At 38.2% G+C, this 13364-nt stretch overlaps 1 non-coding gene across 1 annotated transcript; it reads right to left on the reverse strand.

Annotated features, from left to right (window-relative positions):
• Positions 1 to 7625: 7625 nt before the first annotated feature.
• Positions 7626 to 7728, reverse strand: LOC126070771 (U6 spliceosomal RNA). The gene has a single exon (XR_007516292.1). It is a non-coding gene; the product is annotated as a U6 spliceosomal RNA (small nuclear RNA).
• Positions 7729 to 13364: the final 5636 nt, after the last annotated feature.

Raw genomic sequence — 13364 nt, forward strand, 5'->3', positions numbered from 1 at the left:
GCTGGGGATGTTCGTTTCAGGGGACATCCAGCTCAATTGGCACAGCATAATTTATAAAGAAAATGTTCTATATCCTACTTTGTCGAGTAGAGTCTGGGGTCTCAAAAGCTTATGAGTGGCCATCTAAGATACTCCACTGGTCTCAACCACCTGGAGCAAGGTAGAATGAAGAAAACAAAAAACACAAGGGAAAGATTAGTTCAGGGGACCAATGGACCACAACTACGACAGCCTCCACCAGACTGAGTCCAGCACAACTAGGTGGTGGGTGCCCTGCTACCACCACTGACTGATCTGACAGGGATCACTTTCGAGGGTCCAAGACATTCTGGATTAAAATGTAAATCAAAATTCTAACTCACAAAGAGTCCAGGCCTATTTGTTGGACAGAGACTGGAGAAACCCTGAGAGTATGGCTCCTGGACTCCTTTTTAACTCAGTACTGAAGTCTTTCCTGAGGTTCACCCTTCAGCCAAAGATTTACAGGCCTGTAAAACAAAATGAGACCGAGTGGGCACACCAGCCCAAGGGAAAGGATGAAAAGGCAGGAGGGTACAAGAAAGCTGGTAATAGGGAACCCAAGATTGAGAAGGGGAGTGTGTTGATTTGTTGTGTGGTTGGAAATCAATGTCACAAAACACTATGTGTAGTAATTGTTTAATGATAAACTAATTTCTCTGTAAACCTTCATCTAAAGTACAGTAAGAAAAAAAAAAGTAAATCAATAAAGATGGGAGGAAAAAAAGACTGAATATGGAAAGGAATCTGAAACAAATGATCCGAAATTTGTATTTTAAGTGAATATTATAACCACACTTGAAGGGATGAAGAGAAATAAAAACTTATCCAATGTACTTTGAACACAGTGTTTGACTATGTATCTGCAGTTTTGGAATGGGGTGTGGTGTTGCTGTTATTAGGTGCCATCAGTCAATTCCAACTCACTGTGACTCTGTGTACAACAGAAAAAAACACTGCGGGGTTCTGTGCCATGCTCGCAATTGTTGCTATGCTCAAGCCCATTCTTGTAGACACCATGTCAATTCATCTCGTTGAGGGTCTTTCTCTTTTTCCCTGACCCTCTACTTTACCAAGCATGATGTTCTTCTCCAGGGACTGATCTCTCTTGATAACGTGTCCAAAGTACATGAGAAGAAGTTTTGCCATCCTTGTTTTTAAGGAGTATTCTTGTTGTACTTCTTCCAACACAGATTTGTTCATTCTTTTGGCAGTCCATGGTATATTCAATATTCTTCACCAACACCACAATTCAAAGGCATCAATTCTTCTTTGGTCTTCCTTATTCATCAACCAGCTTTCAAATGCATATGAGGCAATTGAAAACACTATGGCTTGGGCCAGGTGCACCTTAGTCTTCTCCAAGCATGATGTCCTTCTTCAAGGAGGTCTCTCCTGATAACATGTTTAGCGTTCATGAGACAAAGTGTCACTATCCTAGCTTCTGACGAGTATTCTGGCTGTACTTCTCCCAAGACAGATTTGTTCGGTCTTCTGGCAGTCCATGATATAGTCAATATTTTTTGCCAGTACCATAATTAAAAGGCATCAATTCTTCTTTAGTCTTCGTTATTCATTGTCCAGCTTTCGCATGCATATAAGGTGACTGGAAATACCATGACTTGATTCAGGCACAGTTTAGTCCTCAAAGTGACATCTTTGCTATTTAACACTTTAAAGTGGTCTTTTGCAAACGATTTCCCAATGCAATACATCATTTGATTTCTTGACTGCTGCTTCCATGGGCATTGATAACGTTGATAACTTTGAATACAGTGTTTTAACTACATACTTGCAGTGTTGGATGGTGCAGGATAGCAGGGGTATATAGGGGAGAATGGCAAACAAATCTTTTCTCTTCTTTGGTGTGTTTGTTTTATGTAGTGGTGGCACTTATCATTATGAATGGATTACACCTCAACATAAAAAAAACAAAAATCCTCATGACTGGACCAATAAGCAATATCATGTTCAACAGAGAAAATATTGAAGCTGAGTATTGCGTTGGGCAAATCTGTTGCAAAAGACCTTTTTGAAGTGTTAAAAAGCATAGATGTCACCTTGAGGACTAAAGCGCACCTGAGCCAAGCCATGGTATTTTCCGTTGTTTCATAAGCTTATGAAAGCTATCCATTGAATAAGGAAGACTGAAGAAGAACTGATGTATTTGAATTTGGGTGTTGGTGAGGAATATTGAATATACCATTGTCTTAGTCATCTAGTGCTGCTGGAACAGAAATACCACAAGTGGATGGCTTTAACTAAGAGAGATTTATTTCCACACAGTAAAGTAGGCTAAAAGCCAAATTCAGGATGTCAGCCCCAGGGGAAGCCTTTCTCCTTCTGTTTGCTGTTGAGGAAGGCCCTTCTCATCAATCTTCCCTTGGACTGGGAGCTTCTCTGCACAGAAACCCCGAGTTCAGAGGATGCAATCTGCTCCTGGTACTGCTTTCTTGGTGATATGAGGTCTCCCCGTCTGTCTGTTCATTTCTGTCTTTATATCTCGAAAGAGATTGCCTCAATTCACAATCTAATCTTGTAGATTGAGTCCTGCCTCACTAACACAACTGCTGACTATCCCACCTCATTACCTTCATAGAGGTAGGATTTACAACACACAGGAAAATCACATCAGCTGACAAAATGGAGGACAATCACACAACACTGGGAATCATGGCCTAGCCAAATTGGTACACATATTTTTGGTGGACATTATTCAATCCATGATAACCATGGACTGCCAGAAGAAAGAACAAATCTGTCTTGGAAGATGTACAACCAGAATGCTCCTTAGAAGCAAGGATGGCAAAACTTCATCTCATGTACTTTGGACATGTTATCAGGATTCACCAGTCCCTGAACACAGACATCATGCTGGTAAAATAGAGGATCAGGGAAAAATAGGAAAACGCTCAACGAGATGGATTGACACAGTGGCTGCAACAATGGGCTCAAACATAGCAAAAATTGTGAGGATGGTGCAGTACCAGGCAGTGTTTTGTTCTGTTGTACATAGGGTCACTATGAGTTGGGACTGAAACAACAACACTTAACAGCAACAACATGGGCAAAGAAATTCTGAAACCACTTTGGATGTATTATAAAATTGAATAAATGCATATGTGTATTTATACTTTTGAGAGCCAGGGTTTTCACTGAAAAAGAAGAACATAAAATACGGAGTGGGAAAAGGCAAGAGATGAGGTAAGAGGAGATGAGTTGAAATTGGAGGTATTGGTATAAATCCATAATTTCTAAAATGTGTATATGTGTATATACATGTGCATGCATATTTATGTGCACATATATATGTACTTATATTTGTATATTCACATAGCAGAAATTTTCTAGTTTTGCCTACGGAAAGGGCAAGAAGCAAAGACATTCCAGTCTCAAAGAGTACACTAAGCATTGAAATTTTGGTCTATGATACATTTTTGTAACTAAAACAAACCAGGGCTTCTTAGAAAATGTCTGTTTCCGGGGCTGGGGTTAGTTAAGTACAAGATGAGTCTAGAACATCTTCCTATACTAGAAAGTAAGAAGACACTAAAAAAAAAAAAGGAGATAAGGGAAGGTCACAAGAATATAGGAACCTGCTTGCAGGGAACCTCACTGGACAAATCTGGACAAATTGAGCAGAAAAGATTACTAAGTACATTAATGACATATAAACCACAAAACCAAACCAAACTTATTGCTGTTGAGTCAATTCCAACTCATAGCCACCCTTTAGAACAGCGTAGAACTGCTCCATAGGGTTTTCTAGGTTCTAATCTTTATGGAAGCAGATTCCCATCTGTTTCTCCCTTGGAGCAGCTAGTGAGTTCAAGTGGACAACTTTTGGTTAGCAGCCAAGTGCTTAACTACTGCACCACCAGGGCTCCTTGAAGTATAAAGCATTGGGGGAAAAACAGGAACTCATGAACCCATATTAATAATGAATATCTTGTGACATTTTCTTAAAGGTTATTTGCAATGTGGAGTTAGAAATCATATTTGTGAGCATTTCTTACTGTTTTATTAAAATCCATTGATCAGTCTTGTACTTTGAATAAATATTTTATTTATGCATGATTTTGCATCATCATGCATTAGTCATTTGTAAGATACTGGTTTGCTGAATTATGCTGAGTTTTCAAATTTTGATACATCAAATTATACAGTATCAAAAAAATTGCATGATTAATATCAGAACCAATTTCATCAGAAAAGTGTTAAGTATTGGGAAACTGTGAAGCTCATAGTTTTCTAAAATTCTAATTTTCATTTGAAAGCTAAAAGGTTATCACTGACTACAATATTACTGATTGTTTCCTTGAAGTGACAGATTCACTACATTCATTTTTAAGAAAATGCCTGCCAAGTCTAAATAACCATAGTTTATCTGTCAGTTGTTCTTTCAAATAAAAGTGTTTCCATGAAAAAAGCTGCTAGTTCAGCAAATAACCCAAATAATTGCACAAGTGTCTTTCCTTAAAATAACCATTATACTTCAGTATGCAACAAATGTCCTTCCCACTTTATCACACAGAATATTTAAAAGACATATATAGTCAAGGATAGATATTTAAATGAAGTTAGTTTTTAGTGCTTTGTCAAGGACATCTTTGAGTAAAATAATTGGCTCTATTTCCCTGCAAATGAAGACTACAATGACTAATAGTATATTCTAGTGCCACTGCCTTGATTCAGAAGTTTCTCCCTCTACTTTAAAAAAAATCTATTTACAAACAATACAAAAAGTCTTCTCTCTTATTTAAAAAATGTTAATTAGGACAATAATGTTTGAATGTGCTTCACTATTTGGGAAACCTATTTGAATAGTTTCTCAAGCAGCAATTTCCCACCATTGTTTTTGCACTATCTGTGTAAATGTCAACACAATGAAAAAGGCAAATAATATTTATTTTTATTATAAAAAAAGATTTGCCCTCACACACAAAAAAACCGAAACCTGTTGCTGTCAAATCAGTTCCGACTCATAACGACCCTATACCTCCTGAAATGTTTCAGGGAAACCCAGGGGTCCATGAACCACTTGTTTCAAGAATCAGAAGTTATAATGCCCCTTGTTTTACATCCATGTGGGAAGCAGAATAAAAGGGAATGAGCATGAAATTGAGGTTAACTGTACAAGCACACCCTGACTATAAGTCATGTAAATGAATGAAAGCATGTCTCGGAAAAAGGTTGTAGACTTTTCTTTCAGGTGGAGATTTGTTTTTGTTTTTGTTATGAAAATTGTTAAGCAACCGTAAAATAGAGTAATATTGTGAACCCCCATATATACTATTTAGATTAAAGTGGTATGAATATTTTGCCATATTTGCTAGCTTATTGCTGGAGTAATTTAAAGCAGACATCATGGCATTTTATCCTTATTGTACTCTTAATACCTAGTCCAAATTCAAATCTCCCCCATTATACCCCCTCAAAAAATGTCTTTCTACAGTTAATTTGCTTAAATTTGGATCCAAAAAAGGACACACATCAATTTGACTGGGTCAGTTTTCAAATAGACTGTCCCACATTCTAGTCTAGAATTGCTTTCAAATAGTGGCATTTATCTTTTTCCTCTGTTCCCTATATTTTCTATAACCTGAAAGTTTGATCTTATGGTTTGGTACGATTCAGATTCAAAATTTTTTGCAGTAGTACATCATAGTGGTACCACCATATAAGGACTTTTATAAAACAAGTTGATGGCCCATCTTTCTTGAAGAAGTTAGTGACAGTTCTAACTACAAGTTTAGACAGAATTGCTTTTCTTTCTTCAGGATCTGTATAATCCAAACCTAGAGTTGGAAAAATATCATACCATAGTTCCATGGTTAGAACTGGAAGGTACCTTCGTGATAGAGAGCTAAGCTAAGTGGCTTACCCCAAACCCATTGCCATCTAGTGGATTCCAACTCACAGCAACCCTTAAGACAGGGTAGAATGGCCCCCATCGGGTTTCCAATGAACAGCTGGTGAATTCAAACAGCCAACCTTTTCTTTAACAGCTGAGCTCTTAACCACTGCACCACCAGGGCTCTAAGTGGCTTAACCAAAAAAAAACAAAAAACAACAATCTCAAAACCAGATACTTTGCATCGAGTTGGTTCCAACTCATAGCAACCCTATAGGATAGAATAGAACTGTCTTATAGAGCTTCCAAGGAGTGGTTGGGATTTGAACTGCTAACCTTTTGGTTAGCAGCCAAACTGTTAACCACTGCACCACCAGGGCTTCCAGGGCTATGTAATTTGTTTAGAGGAATTTTATTAGCAGATTTCCTTATCTGTGGCAATTTTTTTTAAAAACAAATAATGATTTTCAAAATCAGAGTCAAGGTTTTCTAGCATCATTAGCCTGCTGAAGTATCCTAAAAAAATGGTGATTTGGTCATTTTCTACTTTATGAGGAATGATAAATAAATTAAGGAAATCCTGTAGGTACTAAAAATTTGTATTTAGTTAATAGAATGTTTTAGAATCATTTAATGAAAGATTCTTTACCTATATTGCTACTGTAGGTTTTTTGTGGTTAGGTGGTCATAAGGTTCTGAATTAATAACCTTGGTTAAAATATATCTTAATGAAAGCCAAAGAAGTGACAAACAAAAAAGGGGATCAAAGACTATTATAGCCATTACTTGTAACAACATTATAATTAAGAATCTATTAGTTTTTTCAGAGGTTAATAATTCCATAGTAAAAAATATGTTCAAGGGTGAAACTTGGCATGCAAATTTTTAACCTAGAGCAATTCTTTACTTTTTTTTTTTTAATTTTTATTGTGCTTTAAGTGAAAGTTTACAAACCAAGTCAGTCTCTCATACAAGAACTTACATACACCTTGCTATATACTCCTAGTGCTCTCCCTCTAATAAGACAGCATACTCCTTCCCTCCACTCTCTATTTTCGTGTCCATTCAGTCAGCTTCTGACCCCCTCTGCCCTCTCATCTCCTCTCCAGACAGGAGCCGCCCACATAGTCTCATGTGTCTTCTTGATCCAAGAAGCTCACTCTTCGCCAGTATCATTTTCTACCCCATAGTCCAGCCCAATCTTTGTCTGAAGAATTGGCTTTGGGAATGGTTCCTGTCTCGGGCGAACAGATGGTCTGGGGGTCATGACTTCTGGGGTCCTTCTAGTCTCAGTCAGACCATTAAGTCTGGTCTTTATGAGAATTTGAGGTCTGCATCCCACTGCTCTCCTGCTCCCTCAGGGGTTTTCTGCTGTGTTCTCTGTCAGGGCAGTCATCGGTTGTAGCCAAGCACCATCTAGTTTTTCTGGTCTCAGGTTGATGAAGTATCTAGTTTATGTGGCCTTTTCTGTCTCTTGGGCTCATAATTACCTTGTGTCTTTGGTGTTCTTCATTCTCTTTTGTTCCAGGTGGGTTGAGACCAATTGATGCATCTTAGATGGCCACGTGCTAGTGTTTAAGATCCCAGAAACCACTCTCCAAAGTGGGATGCAGAATGTTTTCTTAATAAATTTTATTATGCCAATCGACTTAGATGTCCCCTGAAACCACGGTCCCCAATCCCCTGCCCCTGCTACACTGGCCTTTTAAGCATTCAATTTATTCAGGAAACTTCTTTGCTTTTGGTTTAGTCCAAAAATATGAAACGTTTCATGAATTTGCATATCATCCTTGAGCAGGGGCCATGCTAGTCTTCTCTGTATCATTCCAATATTAGTATATGTGCTCCTGAAGCAAGAACAGCAGTTCTTTTTAAGGAAAATCTAATTTAGTTAATCAATGAAGAGGGTTAAAAATGACTGATCTGAAAGAATCAGAAAGAATTTTTCTCATCTTAAAAGTCTTGTCAGATCTGGCAATGATGAAAAGGTAAGTAAATTCTTTGGAATTTACTACTAAAAAAAGAGAAAAAAATCCTTATTTCAGTCTCCCCTTCCTATACCAGTTCTTATTCTTCGGTTTGAATAAATACCCCTTTTCCAGTAATAATACCATTCTCATGCCTTGGTTGTTATTGTTTTGTTTTAATTTGCTTCTTTGTTTAGTAAATTTGGCTAGGACCTACGTGGCAGAAGTGAAGCTTTAGATTGTAGTGTGTGTGTAAATTTAAATATCTGATACTGTGGTGGTTGCCAATAACTTAACTTGAGAATTGTACTTTTGTAAGGTAAAAAGAAAAGATTTCCATCACATAAATAACAGATTGAGAAGAAACATCCTCTCAATGAGACTTAAACTATGCTAACCCTTATGTGCCACTAATTTAACTTGTAGCTTCCACTCAGAGTTCTGGTTTGGAGCAGAATCATTCTGCTTTTGCAGAGTTTTGATTCCAGAATCAGCAATTTGCATCAGCGGTCAGAATGTATATTGGCCCAGATAAAACTGTAGGATTGGGAGGTGGGACAACCTCTGGCCTGCAATCTTTCAAAATCATAAGCAGAATTTCCTGGCTGTGGGGAAGATGAGCGAGTGAGTTCATGGAAACTAAGTGTTTCCGTTTCATTTTGGTATTGTAATCTGGATTCACTTTTTGAAAGTACACATGGTGTAAGTACAAGTCAGGTCCTCTGGGCCCCTGCTTTGCTTAACTTTTGTTAGTAACCCATATAGACTAAAACTACTGACAGAAATAGAGTTTGCCTCTTGGAAAATTAATAATAACTCCCTTTCTGGAAAATCTAATCTACTTTGGTTTACATAATTTTATCAGTAGGAGGGAGTCCCTGGGTGGTACAGTTAGTGCAATAGGCTGCTAACCAAAAGATCAGAAGTTTGAGTCCACCCAGAGGCACCTTAGAAGAAAGGCCTGGCAATCTACTGTTGAAAAATCAACTATTGAAAATCTTGTGGATCACAGTTCTACTCTGACACATGGGGTTACCATGATTGAGAGCCCACTCAACGGCAACTACTACTGGTATCAGTAGGTAGGATGACCTTCAGTTTTATAGACAGAGACTTATCAAAGAAAACGAGTCCTCCTCTATACATAAAATAATACCAAGGTTCATTTTGAGTTATTGAGGGAATCCCACTAAAAAACCCACTGCCGTCGACCATAGTGACCCTGTAGGACAGAGTAGAACTGCCCCATAGAGTTTCCAAGGAGCGCCTGGTGGATTTGAACTGCCGACCTCTTGGTTAGCAGCCGTAGCACTTAACCATTATGCCACCAGGGTTTCCATTGAGGGAATAGAATGGTTCAAAATGGGGCAGTGAGACCACAAGAATGCAGAAGCACTCCCAATTTGACAAAGGTTTTGGGGTAGCTTTTATGGTAAAATATCAGGAACATGGAGTAAATTTTTCTGATTGGTTGACGTTTAAAAACTAGGTTTCATCAATCACAGGATAACCACAGAATATTTAAAGATTTTTCTTATCAGTCATGTACATAAGTCACAAGGTGGTTACAAGATGTTAGTTATGTAAAGTTTCTTATCTATCATAAATTCCCTTGGAAATATTCTGCTGAGTATAACAAAGAGATGAACTTTCTCATAATATACATAGGCAAAACACCTAAGCAGAAGTTACATATCTAGAGGAGAAGAAGAACAACAAAATGGTTTCCAAATTGAATTAGCTGTTGGCCATCTTGGTCGTGCCAAGTACCTCTAAAACCAAAAACCAGCCTGTTGCTGTTGAGTCAATTTGACTCATAGTAACCCTATAGGACAGAGTTGAATGGCCCCATAGAATTTCCAAGGAGTGCCTGATAGATTTGAACTGCTGACCTTTTCGTTAGCAGACGTAGCTCTTAACTACTACGCCACCAGGGTTTCCAATTACCTCTATTTAGACTTAAAATGCTCTTGTTCATTCCTTTCTCTTGATCAAGAATTCTATAGAATTCCTTGATCACAATATTTGATCACTCTAAGAGTACTGTCTTCTGCATGGCCTTAGTTGGAGGCTTAGGGTGGCTGCTCATTGAGATTTTTAAGACCCCAGTCACTACAATTTATAGCAGCTGGGCACCACCTATCATTCTAATCCTTTTCTTCACCACGCTATAGCTAACACACTCTGCTTCTTGTGATATTCTCATGAGGGGTGTTTAGAGCTAAAGGCCAAATCTTGAAGAACAACTTGGCATTACATAAGGTGACCAGCACTAGGGCACATATTCAGAGATTCTAGAAATTTTGGTCTCTTCAAGATACATAACTCTTTGCAAGACTAAACATTTTGCAGTGTGGTTGTAAAGGTTAGCGATATAGTACATTATACTTTTAGCAATTCCTATAACTACAATTACAAAGATTAAAAGGAGTAAGCCAGTTTGTACGATGGAGCATAGCCAAGAATTGATTTCATGGGGTATCCAGCTAAAGAGGTCAAAAGAGGATGGAATGGTCACGGGTGGTATTGTGTGTGTAACCAAGTGGCTTTGTGGTGAATCTTAGTTTTACTTCCCCTGTGGTGTTGGTCCAGGAATAACATGAAGTGTCAGCAATTGCACAGACTCCACCCTACTGTGTTAGCAAGAAATATAAGGCTATCCAATTGTCAAGAAAAACCTTATCAAGATATCCTAAAGATTACTTTTGGGCAACCATTCCTTTGACAACATTATCAGCAGTCTGGGCCATAATAACAGATAAGTTGTGAATAGATTCCTCTAATTGTCAGTGGAAACAAATGCCGGTAGAAATGACCAGCCCTATCCAGGTCTATCTGCAGTGAGGTTTCCGGGGAGAGTGAGTTCTCTATTTTGGACAGATACTAATTTTATATCATTGGTCCAGTGTAATCTATCACCATATGAGTGGATATCAAACAGAATTCCAAGAATTCCTAAGGTGCATTGACTCCACATACTACATTCATCTAGACATGTCAAAGCCCAAACATAAGGTTCAACATTGGACCTTCTTTTTAAATAGCTATATCCTCCCCATAGGAAAACGTATCCTTAGGGGGCACACATCATGCCACTTCTGGCTTGTTTATTAGGAAAGAGAATGGTCTGATTGGCTGCTTCTAGCCAGACTTCTCTGATTGAATTATTACAAATGGATAATCTATCAAACTGTAAATGATCCCAAAGTTGGGCACAAATGGGGAAGTTTTGACTATTTGCAAAGCAACTACTTGTTAGTGAGGCATAGTATGAGCATTGTCAGTATACAGGGTACGTTGTTCTGGGCAAGAGCATCTTTTGGGACCTACCCAGACATAAGTAAGATTGAAATAAGGAACTAAATGGTGAGTTCGCAATTCTGGAGGGTGCCACAGTTGGACATGTATGGCTATCTTAAATAGTTTCTTGAACTCTATAGTGCAGTTGAGTATATTTTTGTAGCCTAACACCGGAGCTGTAAGAGGATCAGAATGATCTTGGATAGATTGGGGGGAGAAATGGCATATTCAACAGTTAGGTTGCTAGCACTTGCTACTGACTGTGTTAGTTTGATAAAGGCATTTTCTTTCCAAGCACTAGAGGAGATTTAAAAAAATAATATCAGAAAACTTAAGGAGAACATTATAATGGGGCAAAAACTATTTTAAAAGAGTACAATAAAGCAAATAACACAAAGATAACAACTGTAAAAAAGTATGTCCCTTCGGTTACTTTGATGAAAAGGCAAATATAGTTAACAATAATTATGTCAATTAGTTATATCAAAATTTTAATGACTTACCAGATCTTATTCCATGGTCTTGGGGTTAGCTGTCTACTTCTGAAGTCATCTGCTTCTGTCCTGGTAAACATTTAAATTTGAGTCTCAGTTCTCCAGTGGGCTGGACATTCCAGGCAGAGGTTTTAGCTTTCTTCAGCTGTGATAGATAAATCCATGGGTTGATTCCCTCTAATTTTGCAGTGCAGGAGTTGGTGAAAAGGACTAAGTAGGGCCCTTTCTATTGGGTTTTTTTAGTTGATTTCTTCTCCAGTATACATAATCTCTGGGAGCGATACCAGACATCTGCAGGGGAACTGCTTTCTCATCATCAAAGACCTTTTTAACCTGAGAAAGATAATTCTTAGAATGTACTATTAATGCTTGGCAATATCTTAATAAATGTAATTGAACTGTGTTATGGTTGATGTAGGTGGAATAGGGACAGTCTCATAGAGGTAAGTTTATGTGATCCAAAAAGAGTAAATCTTAAACTTAAAAGGACTAGAGGAAGAAACTTTAACCAAGATAAACTAAAAACTTCACAAAGTTTCACTATTTGGGTCTTGATTGTTCCATTAGTTCTTTCTACTAATCTAGATGACTGGGGATGGTAAGGACAATGAAGTCTTCAATAAGCGGGAAAGACTCTACATAGTTTATGAATCACTTGACCAGTAAAATGAGTTCCATGGTCACTGCAGAGATGCTCGGGGACTCCTGAAGTAGGTATGATGTTTTCAAGAAGTTTCTTTGCAACAAAAGCAGCAGTAGCATGGTGGAGAGGGAAGGCTTCTACCCACTGGGAGAATCTACAGATCATTACTAAAATATATGTACAGCTGTTTGATGGAAATAGTTGGATAAAATCCAGTTGTCATTCAAGCTTAGACCCAAAAGGTAATGGGGTATTGTCCAGAGGATACTTTGAGAAGTTTCTGGGGATTATAGTGGGAACAAATGGAACAGTGACTGGTCACGTGGTCAGCAACTTCAAAAAAAAATTTCCCCTACCAGTATTTTTTTAAGGTTTCAATCATTTTATTTCATCCCATATAAGGGTTCATGTGTAAGGCTTGCATTAGAGGACATGAGGGGATTTGAGGGGCACAGGTGTTAACTTAAGTCCTGTCCATAACTTGGTAACAGGGTCCTGGAGGCAGCCTGCTTTTTTCCACATTTCAATCTCTTCTGGGTGTGTAATCTCTTCTGTTTGAGCTAATTGTTGTCATTTTGAAAGGTTTTCTGAGGTTACTTCAGAAAGATTTGAGTCTTCTGTAAATAAATCTGTGGTACTATCTTCTTCATGTGGATATTCAAAAAACCTAGGGCAGTTATCAGGGCCATGCTGATTTTGTATGTGGCCTGTTTGGCTGCGGTATCTGCAAGGCTGTCCCCATGAACCTCTTTGGTTTGGAGCACTCATTTAGGTTGGTGAGCCTAAATTTTTTTTTTTTTTTTATAATAATTTTTATTAAGCTTCAAGTGAACGTTTACAAATCCAATCAGTCTGTCACATATAAGTTTACATACATCTCACTCCCTACTCCCACTTACTCTCCCCGTCTTGAGTCAGCCCTTTCAGTCTCTCCTTTCTTGACAATTTTGCCGGCTTCCCTCTCTCTCTATCCTCCCACCCCCCTCCAGACAAGAGTTGCCAACACAGTCTCAAGTGTACACCTGATATAATTAGCTCACTCTTCATCAGCGTCTCTCTCCCACCCGCTGACCAGTCCCTTTCATGTC

Source organism: Elephas maximus, chromosome 2 (assembly GCF_024166365.1).
Source record: "Elephas maximus indicus isolate mEleMax1 chromosome 2, mEleMax1 primary haplotype, whole genome shotgun sequence".
Classification (NCBI taxonomy): domain Eukaryota; kingdom Metazoa; phylum Chordata; class Mammalia; order Proboscidea; family Elephantidae; genus Elephas; species Elephas maximus.